The sequence below is a fragment of the Hypomesus nipponensis genome, chromosome 1 (genome assembly GCF_054491055.1).
Source record: "Hypomesus nipponensis isolate SF chromosome 1, ASM5449105v1, whole genome shotgun sequence".
Classification (NCBI taxonomy): Eukaryota; Metazoa; Chordata; class Actinopteri; order Osmeriformes; family Osmeridae; genus Hypomesus; species Hypomesus nipponensis.
The window spans coordinates 1,196,311-1,208,677 of NC_140361.1; the positions used below are offsets into that span (position 1 = coordinate 1,196,311).

Sequence of the window (12,367 nt, forward strand, 5' to 3'; positions counted from 1 at the left end):
GTTTCGATGAGATTGATTCATTTCTTTGTCACCTGTTGAAAACGTCACACAATTTCAGACTACTTTTCTTGCAAACATAGGTTGGTCTGCGGTGCTGCGGGGTGCGTGCTTGGCTGAAAACAATGAATGAATCATGTGGAATGGATTTTTGCCCCATTGCAAGCTATGCGGACAATAATCGCACAAACAGGGTTTTGTGTAGAAAGAATTTGAAACATGGCATTCGGAGTTGCACTTGACTTTGACATAGGTGTAGGCCAGTGGCCAGGTCTGCGGGTTGTTGTAACATTGCTGTGATGACCTATAGACTGTACAAACTGACGAATGATCTTTGTGAAATTCGAGTTCCCAGGTCACATGAATTCAACATTCAACAAGATGGTGCTTTGATGTATCTTCTTTGACACACACGCTTGTATATCGTTTACCCATCATAATGCTTTCAACACACCCGCAAATCCCCAATCGCATCTGAATGTAATGGAAGTGCTTGAAGAGGATGTAAACATTCTGAGCAGGTCGCTATTCTTCCGTTTCCCCCGAAGGCCTGCTCTCATTACCCAGTCCCACCTGTACCCAGTCACATGGGGAGGGGCAGGTCACCGGCACCTGAACAAACCCCGTCACACAAAGCCCGGGTCAGTGACAGAGCGAAGGAGGGCTCCATTACTGGAGCACTTTTCTTCAGAGTCCTATTTCTGATATTTTGGTGTGTCTCCCAAGGGCAGATTTTAACTTGTTCTGTCACTGCTGCAGTGGCGTTTATAGTTCTTCCGGAAGGTGTTTGAATTATGTGGAGCACTCAATAAACTGACAATTTAGTTATTACCTGTTTGACTGGATTGTCAAGTTTAAGATTTTAAAACCACATGTATGACCTGAGCTAAACGCTTAGGGAGTCTTGACACCTGTTCTGGGAACAGTTCATTCACTGCTGCATCCCTGCTAATGACAATGTTTCGACCTGTGGAGTGTCATACAGCCCTTTGATGAGGGAGCTGAACCCCAGATCTGCTGTTTCCTGTTCATTGATCTGAGCCTTACAGCCGCAGGGCGTTCCTGTGAACTCTCCTGTGAAGCCGATGAGGTGTTGGTCAGGCTTTAAACCCCTCCCCCCTCTCTTCTGATTGGCTCTGGTTTCCCCTCAGTGGGGAACTCTCACTGCCTCAGGCTTCTGAGAGCAGATGAGCTTTGATTTTCAAACTTATTTCGCTTGCTCTCGCAATATTACAAAAACACAACAGGCCTATTCTGAAACATTACTAATGTTAGTATTTAGGCAACTTTGGAAAAATATGCCACCAATGCAGCCTGGAGTGTTCATTCAAATTAAATGTATTTACATGTTTTGACCTATCAGTTTTAATCGCCCCACTGTTTATTGACATAAGACACTTCCTGTCTCTTTCTCTCCGCCTCTCTCCGCCTCTCTCCCCCCCTCTGTGTCCGCCTGGGCATGTCGAAGGTGCTTCCTAACAGTCTTCCATTGTGGCAGGCTGAAGGGGAAAGAGTGATATCATCGTCAGTGCATGTAAATGGCTGATATCTGCCTGATGATATCACTGTGTGTGGCAGCTGATTAGACAGGCCTCTTTGCTGCTGTTGTCTCTGTTTGGTACTGTTGAGACTGTCAAGCTGATGTCCCATCATGCACCACCGCTGGTCCTGTTAATCCTAAGGGAGGCACATCATCACAGAGGTTCAGATACACAGGGCTGAACTACTGTCTAGGTTTCACAAGTCTGTTGAAATGTGGTTGTTATTTTATGTTGATTGGCGTATTTGTTAACAAAGCACTTCAGTTCAACTCAGGACAGCACAATTGCATCATAAACCCGTAGAGCATTACATGCAGTGGTCTGAACTGCACCGATGCGTAGCTTGGAAGAATACACAACATCCCTTTAAAGTGGCATAAGAAGGCTGGGTGGATGACAGGACTGTTCTGTTAGGAAAGCCTGAGCTAGGGAGGAAGGAGTGAGAGAGCAGGCAGGAAGTAGAGAGAGCAAGCAGGAAGTAGGGAGAGCAAGCAGGAAGTAGAGAGAGAGAGCAGTCAGGAGGTAGGGAGAGAGCAGGCAGGAAGTAGGGAAAGAGCAGGCAGTAAGTAGAGAGAGAACAGGCAGGAAGTAGGGAGAGCAAGCAGGAAGTAGAGAGAGAGAGAAGGCAGGAAGTAGGGAGTGCAAGCAGGAAGTAGAGAGAGAGCAGGCAGGAAGGGGGATGGAGACTTGTACGAGGACGATCTGGAGAGGTCTGGAACCCTGCCGAAGCTCCCAAACAACAGCCTGTTGATTCAGTCACGCTGGGAACCCTCCATTCTGCCCTGCTCTTCGTTTCTCCGGCTGTCATGGCAACAGACGGATGAAAACACGGACTGGAGTGGTTAAACACCCCCCCCCCCCTCACAATGTCCCCCTCAAGGCTTCACTGGGACTCTATTAGAAGGAACTCACGGAACCTTCCATGATGTCAGCTCCTGGCTGCTGTGTCATCTCAACATGTGGAGTGGATTAAGGTGTTTCTAACAGGGACAGGTTAACTGCCGGTCTGAGGAGGTGGAGGTGGAGGAGGTGTAGAGGCGTAGAGGCCGGGAAGCAGGCTGGGAGGTGAGGGGGGAGCAGGCTGGGAGGTGAAGGGGGAGCAGGCTGGGAGGTGAGGGGGGAGGAGGCTGGGAGGTGAGGGGGGAGCAGGCTGGGAGGTGAGGGGGGAGGAGGCTGGGAGGTGAGGGGGGAACAGGCTGGGAGGTGAGGGGGGAACAGGCTGGGAGGTGAGGGGGGAGCAGGCTGGGAGGTGAGGGGGGAGCAGGCTGGGAGGTGAGGGGGGAGCAGGCTGGGAGGGGAGGGGGGAGGAGGCTGGGAGGTGAGGGGGGAGCAGGCTGGGAGGTGAGGGGGGAGCAGGCTGGGAGGTGACGGGGAGCAGGCTGGGAGGTGAGGGGGAGCAGGCTGGGAGGTGAGGGGGAGCAGGCTGGGAGGTGAGGGGGAGCAGGCTGGGAGGTGAGGGGGGAGCAGGCTGGGAGGTGAGGGGGAGCAGGCTGGGAGGTGAGGGGGAGCAGGCTGGGAGGTGAGGGGGGAGCAGGCTGGGAGGTGACGGGGAGCAGGCTGGGAGGTGAGGGGGGAGCAGGCTGGGAGGTGACAGGGAGCAGGCTGGGAGGTGAGGGGGAGCAGGCTGGGAGGTGAGGGGGAGCAGGCTGGGAGGTGAGGGGGGAGCAGGCTGGGAGGTGAGGGGGAGCAGGCTGTGTTTCTGAACTGCTGGGGTGGATCCTCGCTGCTTCCTAACAAGCACTGGGTTGGACACCAGAACCAAACCAACACATAGGACTGATGGGCATTAATGCTGTGTTTGTATTTGTCAACTAGGTTAATTACTGTAGTAGGTAATAGGTCATTTTTGAAATGCACCAATTGTTTTTAGCTGTGGAAAAAAGCACGTGCTAAAGTTAATGCTTGTCGGTGGTGTTGTAGCCAAACTCTTAAGGTACATAGTTTTTTTCAGAGAAAAGGAATGTTTTTTTTTTAACCTTTATCTTGAATAATTCCTTGTGTTTGCTAATTTACTTTCTTCAAGCTGGGTTGTGCAACACAAAATACTTGGAAACAGTGTACGAATCATCCTTACAGACCCTGCTGCAGTTCTTTAGAGCCATATGTACATATTAAACTGCTGCATTTCTTAAGAGCCATATGTACATATTAAACTCACTGTGCCCGGAGCTGCCACACGAACAGAAACCTCTGAAAGTAAGACGCTAATTGCTAATCCTCCAGCCGTGATCTTCTTAATCGCAGAACAAGCCTTCTGTTGGGGATATCCTGTCAGGGCAGAGAAAAAAAAGCATGCGTGTTGACATGAGGTTGACATAACATCATTAGAGATTATATGTTGTATGGAGACCAGGAACAGGTTGAAGTGCAGTCTGTAGTGGGGTTATAAGGACCACTGCTGTTTTGACCTAATGGATAGAGAACTAACACTCAACTGTCAAATCACGTCCAACACTGAGCAATCACCCTAAACTAGGGCTGGGGTATTTAATTATTTCTCGAAAACCTCAACGCTTTTAAAGAAGAGAGACAAACAGATCTGTTGTGGTGACCCCTTATTGGTCTCCCTCTCTCGTTGTAAAATCTTAGCAGGTGAAGGAGAGGATGAGTGGAGAGGATAAGAGAAGGGGTATCCACTTCAGCCCCCCCCCCGGGATTGAGTCTGTGGAGAGTGGGATGGAGGGGAGGGAGACAGGGCCAGATGGGTCTGAGACGATTGATCAGGCAGGCTTTGCAGTATGGCTGGAGTTGAAGGGGGAGATCAGAGCCCCTTTCCTGGGATTAAAACACACATAATGATTGGCATTTCACAAGGTGTGTGTGTGTGTGTGTATCTACCCCATGTCTGTGCTCTTATAGCTCAATCTGAAATGGTGTCATCAGTGACACTCCTTCCATGCATGATCCTTAAAATAAAAACAGAGAAGAAGAAACCGCTTAGTTGAGAGAAAGAGGGGGTGACACAAGGATCCGACTTCCTGGTGACTAGTGGAGCCTTCCTCCCACTGAGTAACAGGAGTCTGTTATTGTTTGGGCTGGGAAACATCACCTGTAACGGCCCCAAGTGACACACTTGTCCCTACAGTCTTATCTGGGTGACTGGGGTCGAGACTTGAGTCTACTGCTCATGCAATGTGATCTACCATTATGCTTTGGTTTGATGTGTGGTGTACATGAGTATATACAGTACACAGCAGTTATAGTAGCCTACTCTGTCTTGATTTCAAGACCGGTCTCAAATCCACTTTTGAAAGGTCTCGCTTTCTTAGAATTGACCACATTTTCACTCTATCTTGTCTTTGTCTGGACTTTGAATCAAAGACGACTCACTGGATATTGCACCTCTGCTTCTGTGAAAAATCTACAAATAGGCTGCTTTGACCATAAGCACACGTCTCAGTAATTTAAGAATGTTAATTCTGAGTTAAAGATTTAATATAACTTTTTACCTCGGGGTAGTCTAACCCTAGTGCTCATAATGAGCTTGACTCTCTGGCTCGCTCAATCACTCAATCTTTCAAGTTTCTATGTTCAGGTAGAGTTGACCCCAACAGGAGTATGCAGTACTGTATTACATGTTGTGTAGACTACAGTTGTAACAGGTGGTGCAGAATGTTTAATTCTAGGAAGTAGTTGTGCACTTTAGGTTTGTATTCATGTACACATGGAAACCTGGCTTCAAACAGTAGGCCTACCACAAGCGGCCCTGTTAAATCTCTATCTAGAAAGGAATTCTAGTTTCCTGTTTAGTGACAGAAAAACACACCCTATCCATCATCAAGCAGAACAAGAATGGTCTACTTTGTGTCGAACAACGGGGGTCACCATCCTGGAATGCCTTCCTTTCATTCAACAACAGGAGGCCATCTTGTTTTTGTACCTTTTTTATCTTAGCCAAACAACAGCGTACTGTCGCAGTCTCTCCATAGACCAGCGACTCCTGTGCTCAAAAACAAAAACACAAATCAGCCTGGTTAAAGACACGCATGCCGAAACGGTTGGCGACAAAAGCTCCCGAATGAGTAAACCAGTAACGAAAAGGCACATCTGAGTAATCACAAGGAGGAAATTTAGGTAGAAATGTGCGTAGCAAGTGAGAGCAGAGCTTTCAGTGGGTTTACAGTAGATGACTGTAATCAGGGCAGCGGGACGAAGTGTCCTACTACTTTACAGAGGGAAGGCTCTCGGGACGTGGGCTCCTTCTGACTGCCGAGGGAGACGGGAACTTGTGCTGCATGTCGACAGACTAGAGCAGTGACACACGCAGGAAGATAAGCCTGCCTGTTTTTCCTACGGAGATGGGCAACATTTGAATGGAAAATTAAGTGCCTTCATCTGCCCTCTGGTTTCATTTCCCAGCTGACAAGCGAATTCCTTCATCCTGAAAGCAGTTATTGCAGATTTATAATACATGTAGGCCCACATTTGAACACAAGACGACTGACGGGGCATGAATGCCCCTGTTAGCAATAGAGGCTAAAGTTGTCATTGCACTGCTGCTGTTGGCAATAGAGGCTAAAGGTGCTAGCTACATGAGGCCTGCAGGCGTTTTGCTATTATGACCTCAAGTTCAACTTAGTTGTTCTTAGTGGTTATTAGATTACTGACTTGGATAGTTTTTGGGTCAACACCTCTTTTTATCCTTCTAAAACTGCCCCCTGTGGTTCGGTTCGGTTTCTAAAACCAGTTTGATTGACATTAGTTTTCGGTCTGAACCCGCCAGGGTTATGTTGAGAAGAGAGCTCCCCTTTGGTAGAATCCCCTGGATGGTGAGACTCAAACGGCCCCAGACATAAATGATGACTGCTCACCATGAATGGTGCCTTTCAGAGCAGAGCTGGGCTGGTTACCATTGTGTGGGGCACTCACACACTCATATACTCGCACACACACACACACACTCAGGATTCAATGCCTGCCCACTCACCCCAGCATTCCTCCACCCCTGAATCCACCTCGTCCCACCCCATTCACACACACACACACACACACACACACACACACACACACACCGCCCCCCCAGCTGGTCGCCCCCAAGCAACAATGCACCCTGTCACCAGTCCTGCAGAGTGACACAATCAGGCTTCAGCTGACAGGCATGTGCCGGTCATGGCTGTCATGGCTTACGACCACCGCGACATCGCGCTGGGCCACGATGCTGCTCTCCTCAGAGATCTCTGCCGCTTGTGTCGTCTTCGAAGGTTAACCTTGCATGGATGAAGGGTTGTCTTTAGGACATACATGCTTATTGTTCTTTTAAGTCGTTTTGTAGCTCTGGTGGATTGTATTTCGCAGGGTGGCTAGCAGGCTGGTGAAATTAAACCAGAGAAGAAGAAACAGCTTAGTTGAGAGAAAGAGGGGTTGACACAAGGATCCCACTTCCTGGTGAATGGTGGAGCCTACCTTCCACTGAGTAACAGGAGTCTTGACTCCCTCTGTGTGTTTGACTCGTGAAGAGCATCTTACGTTTGATTAGTTTCAAACTGTGTGAGGATGGGGGTCTCTTTCTAGCCAGTATCACGGCTAGGCCCTGCTCACCCCCCCCTTCAAACGTTACCTTGCATTCGGTTTGCTTTTCAGTTTAAACCATTAGATGTTATTTGCATGAGAATGAACGTATGTTTGTGTAGCTTAGTCTCCTTCTGTCTGGTCCAGTCTTTTTTGTTCTCTGACTGTCAAAGTCAGACGTCTAATCCCCAGGGTGTTCTCAAAGTCTGACACTAGACCCATTTTGTCCTGAAAAGTTAAGACTGGTGACTAGATGCGTAAAAATGGAGGACGGCCAGTGGTTCAGTGGTTTCCTATTGTTGGAGATAATGTGGTTGGCGTATTAGTAAGGTCTCCAAGAATACAGAACTGCTGTGTCTGCACAAACACCACGGTCCCCTACAGAACATCTGCATTCTCACAGTCCAGCTGAATGTTCCTGTCAAGGTCGTGGCAGTAATTAGCTAACTTAAAAGGCCCGCTTGTAAGGTTGATTTACTTGCAGAGGATTTGTGAAGCTCTTGGGCACAAATGAAAAGCGTTTAAGGACTCTTCCAAGGGGAGGGGCAGTCCCACCTGTTTGCAGGTCAGATCGTCGTCTCGAGGGGGGAGAGAGGGATTTACAGTCGGCCACAAGAAAGCAGGACCATTAAGCTGTAAGTCTTCTAGCTACACTTCCCTGTTGGTTTCCCTGATGTATTGTCATGATACTTTTCTTCTTACGTTTGTATGACAGGTCAAGTACTGTGTGTGAATCATGCGTGTTCTGACAGACAGGTATAGAACCCCCGCCAAACATGTAGTGAGCTGCAGATGTTGCCCTGTAAACCTCGTTCCGTGTAATATTCCCAGGTTGCATATTTGTAGGGCTAAAGAATATGTACTCACAGTGTGAACACCGAAGAGGAGAGCTGTCTGCATGAGAGGTGTAGCCTGAGGCCTTGAGGTTAAATCTCACAATCCCTCCTTCCCCTCCCTCTCTTTTTCTTCCTAACCCGATGCCAAGACGTCTCCTGCAATCACCCTCACATGTTCAGCTAATGAAACATGTTTTATCCCTTCCTGGTGACACGTCTGAAGCATTCAGTCTGAGGCTGGCTGCTGTCAGGAACCATGGTGAAAGGATGCATGGCATGCCACCCCCCCGACCCCTCTGTGTCTCCTGGGGGACGGGGGTGTTGAGCTGGCTTCCTGGGTTACAGTAGGCGCGTTGTTCTGTTCTGCTGTAACAGTACAGCTGTCCTCTCACCCAGGGTCAGAGACGGAGGTCTCTTTAGGTCATCTGGTGCTGGCCTGCGACCAGCCCAGCCATCCATCCATTCAGGGTATTTGTTCAGAGCTGTCTACAATTTAATTGTCACGGGGCGTTTAGCAGCTGGCTCTGGAGTCTAATCCAAATATACACAGTGTAGTTTGCCCCACAAGTCAAATGGAAATGGAAAAATCTTAACGATCACTGAGCTTGTTGTCCCTGTTTCCCACAGCAAGGGGAATGCCTGAAAGACGAGCACACATGCAGATTTAAATCTGTCAACATGACAAAGCAAGACAGTCTATGTTCTGTCTACAGTTAGGAGAGTTTGCCTATCTGTTGAGTAAGGTTGGAACCAGTAAAAATCCTCCTTGGCTTGCTGGTAGCTGGAGAGGATAACTCCTAACTAATCTTGACTAATCCATCCCTCTGCTCCTCCCTGTGTTGGGGGGGTGGACGTGACTGCTCCCGTGGGAGGTCTGGTCCTGCTCCAGCCTCCTGTAGACCCTCTAACCAAGCTGCTGTTCCCCTCTCTAGTGGAACCTGGAAATGCGCTGACTGAAACTAGAACGACGCCTTCTAAAATCCCCAAATTCCAGAGCCGGGATAGACTCAACATTCCGAGCTAGCTTTTCAAAATGCTCTCGCATCTGAACCTGGTTTTAATGCGACTTGTAGCTGTGAACAAGTTTGAGGTTTGGTCGAGTGAGTACCCCCCTACCTTGCGGGGAGTGGATTCAGGTCTGGTTGTACTCTGGTGCTGGTTTGGTCAGGGGTCAGAGGTCACGACAGTGACGTGACTTATGCACCACATGGGGCGTATGTTTGGAAGAGCAGCCTGTGACTTAATGGTAGGCCCTCTAAACATGAACAGGACCAGGGAGGATCTGTGCACTGACAGACCCACCCTGTGAAGCCTAGAGGCCCTGGCGGCTCAGAGTGACTGATGTTGACCATGACTGAGACGTCACCAGCGTCAAAGGCTCTAGAAATAGCTTCGGCTCAGTGGTAGAGCATTTTACTGCTGTTCAAGAGGTTGCAGGTTCAAATCTCCACCCAGTATGTCACCGAAAAGCTTCTGCTAAATCAATACAGTATTTATAGAATAGCTCCTTGGTGAAGCTAACTGCTAGAATGTCTTTGATTACTTTGTCGTGTGATGCAAACATTTATAACGGTATTACCTGGATGATCACTATCACTTTATATGACTGAAGAGAACAGTTCTACTTTTGAAAGTTATGTTTAAATAAGTGGGCTGACCCTGCATATTTGGATGTTTATTTTAATATTCTGCTTTCACTGAAACTACCCAGCATTCAGTGGTTCATTGATGTAACTGGTGGTTCCTGCTCCTTAGCTGGTTATGTAACGTGAGCAGGGCCTAAGTCGCTATGACCAAGCCTTCTGAGGGAACATAACTAGCTGTTAGGAAATCCAGAGGCCTCTCTGTGGCTGAATTATGGAAATCTCTGTTTTGAAACATACCTTTGCTCACTCAGATTCCTGTCTGTTGGTGGACCGCACGCGTGTGTGTGTGTGTGTGTGCCAGAGAAGCTTCAAACAGTCAGGCAGATCAGAGTATAGGAGAGTCTTCATCAAGTCCTTATCAATGAAGCTAAAACATCTTTTTTTCAACCCCCCCACAATGCACATGTTTTTGCCTTTCCGAACCTTTTTTTCAAAACGTTTTATTCCACACAAACAAGTTTCTATTTTTTTCAAAAGATTTTTTGGGAAAAGGATGTTATCGTTTTGAATAACGGCAGAGAGGCAGGTAGGGAAGGCAGTCAGGCAGGTAGGTGAAGCAGGGAGGGCAGTCAGGGAGGTGGGTGAAGCAGGGAGGGTAGTTAGAGAGGGTAGGGAAGGATAAACATTTGCTTGTTCATCAACTGAGTGTCATCACCGCTCCTCTCCGTGTGACTAAACGACACAAACACTCACGGATGTTTTCTTTGGTGTCTCAGTCACACTTTCCCTCCAAAACAAGTGTTCTGTAACTGGGAGATAATCCTGCCTTTCCAGTAATCTTGCCTTTTCTCTCTTTCTCCCCCTCCCTCGCTCCTTCCCCGATGAAAGTAATCCTTTGTGAGGTCTGCGGTCTATCCTCTCCTTCATTCTGCTCTGAAACCCCTTTGGCTGAACACACCCTGAACCGGCCTGCACTCGGTACAGTAGACATTATGGACCTTTACATAAAGGAGAGTCTATGGACACAATGACACAATGCCAGGCTTTGGAGAGACGGCTTTGGAAAGCTTTTGTCATGAGACTGTAGCTGTGTGTTGACGCTGGTATGTGTGGGTTGCAACAACATGAATCCAGTAAAGTAGTACAGGAATGTGTCAATGCTAGTAGTAATCACTTACGTAAACATGCAAAGAAAAGCTACTCGTAGCAGATGTTCCTGGTTCAAAACCAGTTGTTTTAACCTAATGGATGTTCACGCTGAACTGCCGGGACAGAGGAACGCTATTTACTGCCTGTTATTTCTGGCCCTGCAGTCGTAGGCATGGGACTGTGTGTTTATCAGCCATTCTGTTGGGTCGTCTGGAGGGGATGGAGCAAGGTAGCTGGGCTCCTCCTCGCCCTGGATCCCCAGCCTCCATGAGAGACCATGGCCATGCTGGCTCACCCTCCCTGCCCCCCTTCGTCCCTCCCTGCTCCTCCAAAATGTCCCCCGTCGCAACATGATAGCACCTCTTTGTAAACTTCCACCTCCAGATGGCTGTGGCAGTGCTGCATCTGGTGTCTTTCTGTAGCGTGTCGGGGAAAGCCCTGTTAACGCGTGTTAGAGGTGGCACTCTAAACACACGGTTGCTGCTGTGTGTTATTCACCTCACGCTTGTGTGATTGGGAGTTTTCTGCTGTAGAGACAACAGGCTTGTGGTGACATGTCCTTGTGTTGGGGTTTCCATTGGTTCGGTTCAAGGAAGGAAAATGTATTTCTGGTTTCTAAAAGTTTGCCAAAAGAGGAAAAAACTAAGACATTGTCCTTCTCGTGGTGACACTGTGCGGATGTGCGTGAGGAAACACTACTTTAGGAAGCGTGGAAACAGGAATTAAGATTTCCAACGCGGAATGAGGTCTCCCTGTGACTTTCCTCTCGTCAGAAGCTGTGATTCCGTGTTTGCTGTGTCTCTGAATGCACTGGGTTATTTTCCTTCATTCTGCACAATTAACAAAAGCGGTTCAGATTGAATTTCTAATTTCCTGTCCTGGAGAGGGTAAACATTTACACACCCACCCCCACACACGTGAAGCAAATGTAAATTCATTCTAATCTCTAAGTGACCATCAAATACGTCGGCGCCATAAACCCAGCGTGCATTAGGACCCTGAATGAGCCCCTTCACCAGCTCTGTCATTGGGGACTATTTGATGTGGCGTTGGCGTCACATTGTCCCAGTGGGTCGTGGCGAGGTCGCTCGTCTCTAACAGGCGGTCGTCGAGGCTGTGGTGGCCTCTGGCCCATGGGGGCCACGGCAGCAGGATATTGGGGCCGAGCGGTTCAAGTTCTCTTCTTATTGGCTTATCTCACCTGCTCTCTTGGCTTCCTTGATATTCTCATTAGCTGGGTTGAAGTGAACATTTGAAAAGGAGCTTTTAGCTCTGAATCTTCTTGCAGCCTAACGACTCGCTGAAAGGATGAGAGGCCCAGTCTACTGCAGGTCGAAATGACCCCTGATAAGTCCAAGTTCAAAACTCTCCTCCCTCCCTCATCCCCCAGACTCAGTCCTCCAGTCATCCGCACGTTGGTGTCCAGTCTCTGCTTACCCTGGAGTGAAAGGGCCAGGGGGGGAGGGGGCTGGGGGGGGGGGAGGGGGCTGGGGGGGGGGGGGAGGGGGCTGGGGGGGGGGGGGGAGGGGGCTGGGGGGGGGAGGGGGCTGGGGGGGGAGGGGGCTGGAGGGGGGAGGGGGCTGGAGGGGGGAGGGGGCTGGGGGGTTTTGGGGGCTGGAGGGGGGAGGGGGCTGGGGGGGGGGGGAGGGGGCTGGAGGGGGGGTGACGGAGGTTGTGGGATGGGGATTTGTAACCACACACCCTAGGGTAACAGGCTCTTTGAAAAGGGGGCATTCTGTGCCACTAGGAG

The 12,367-nt window shown here is 49.2% G+C and overlaps 1 protein-coding gene across 1 annotated transcript in view; it reads left to right on the forward strand.

Annotated features, from left to right (window-relative positions):
• limch1b (LIM and calponin homology domains 1b) overlaps window positions 1-12,367 on the forward strand; it is a 67,827-nt gene that overhangs the window by 389 nt on the left and 55,071 nt on the right. The gene's annotated exons all lie outside the window — the stretch shown is intronic.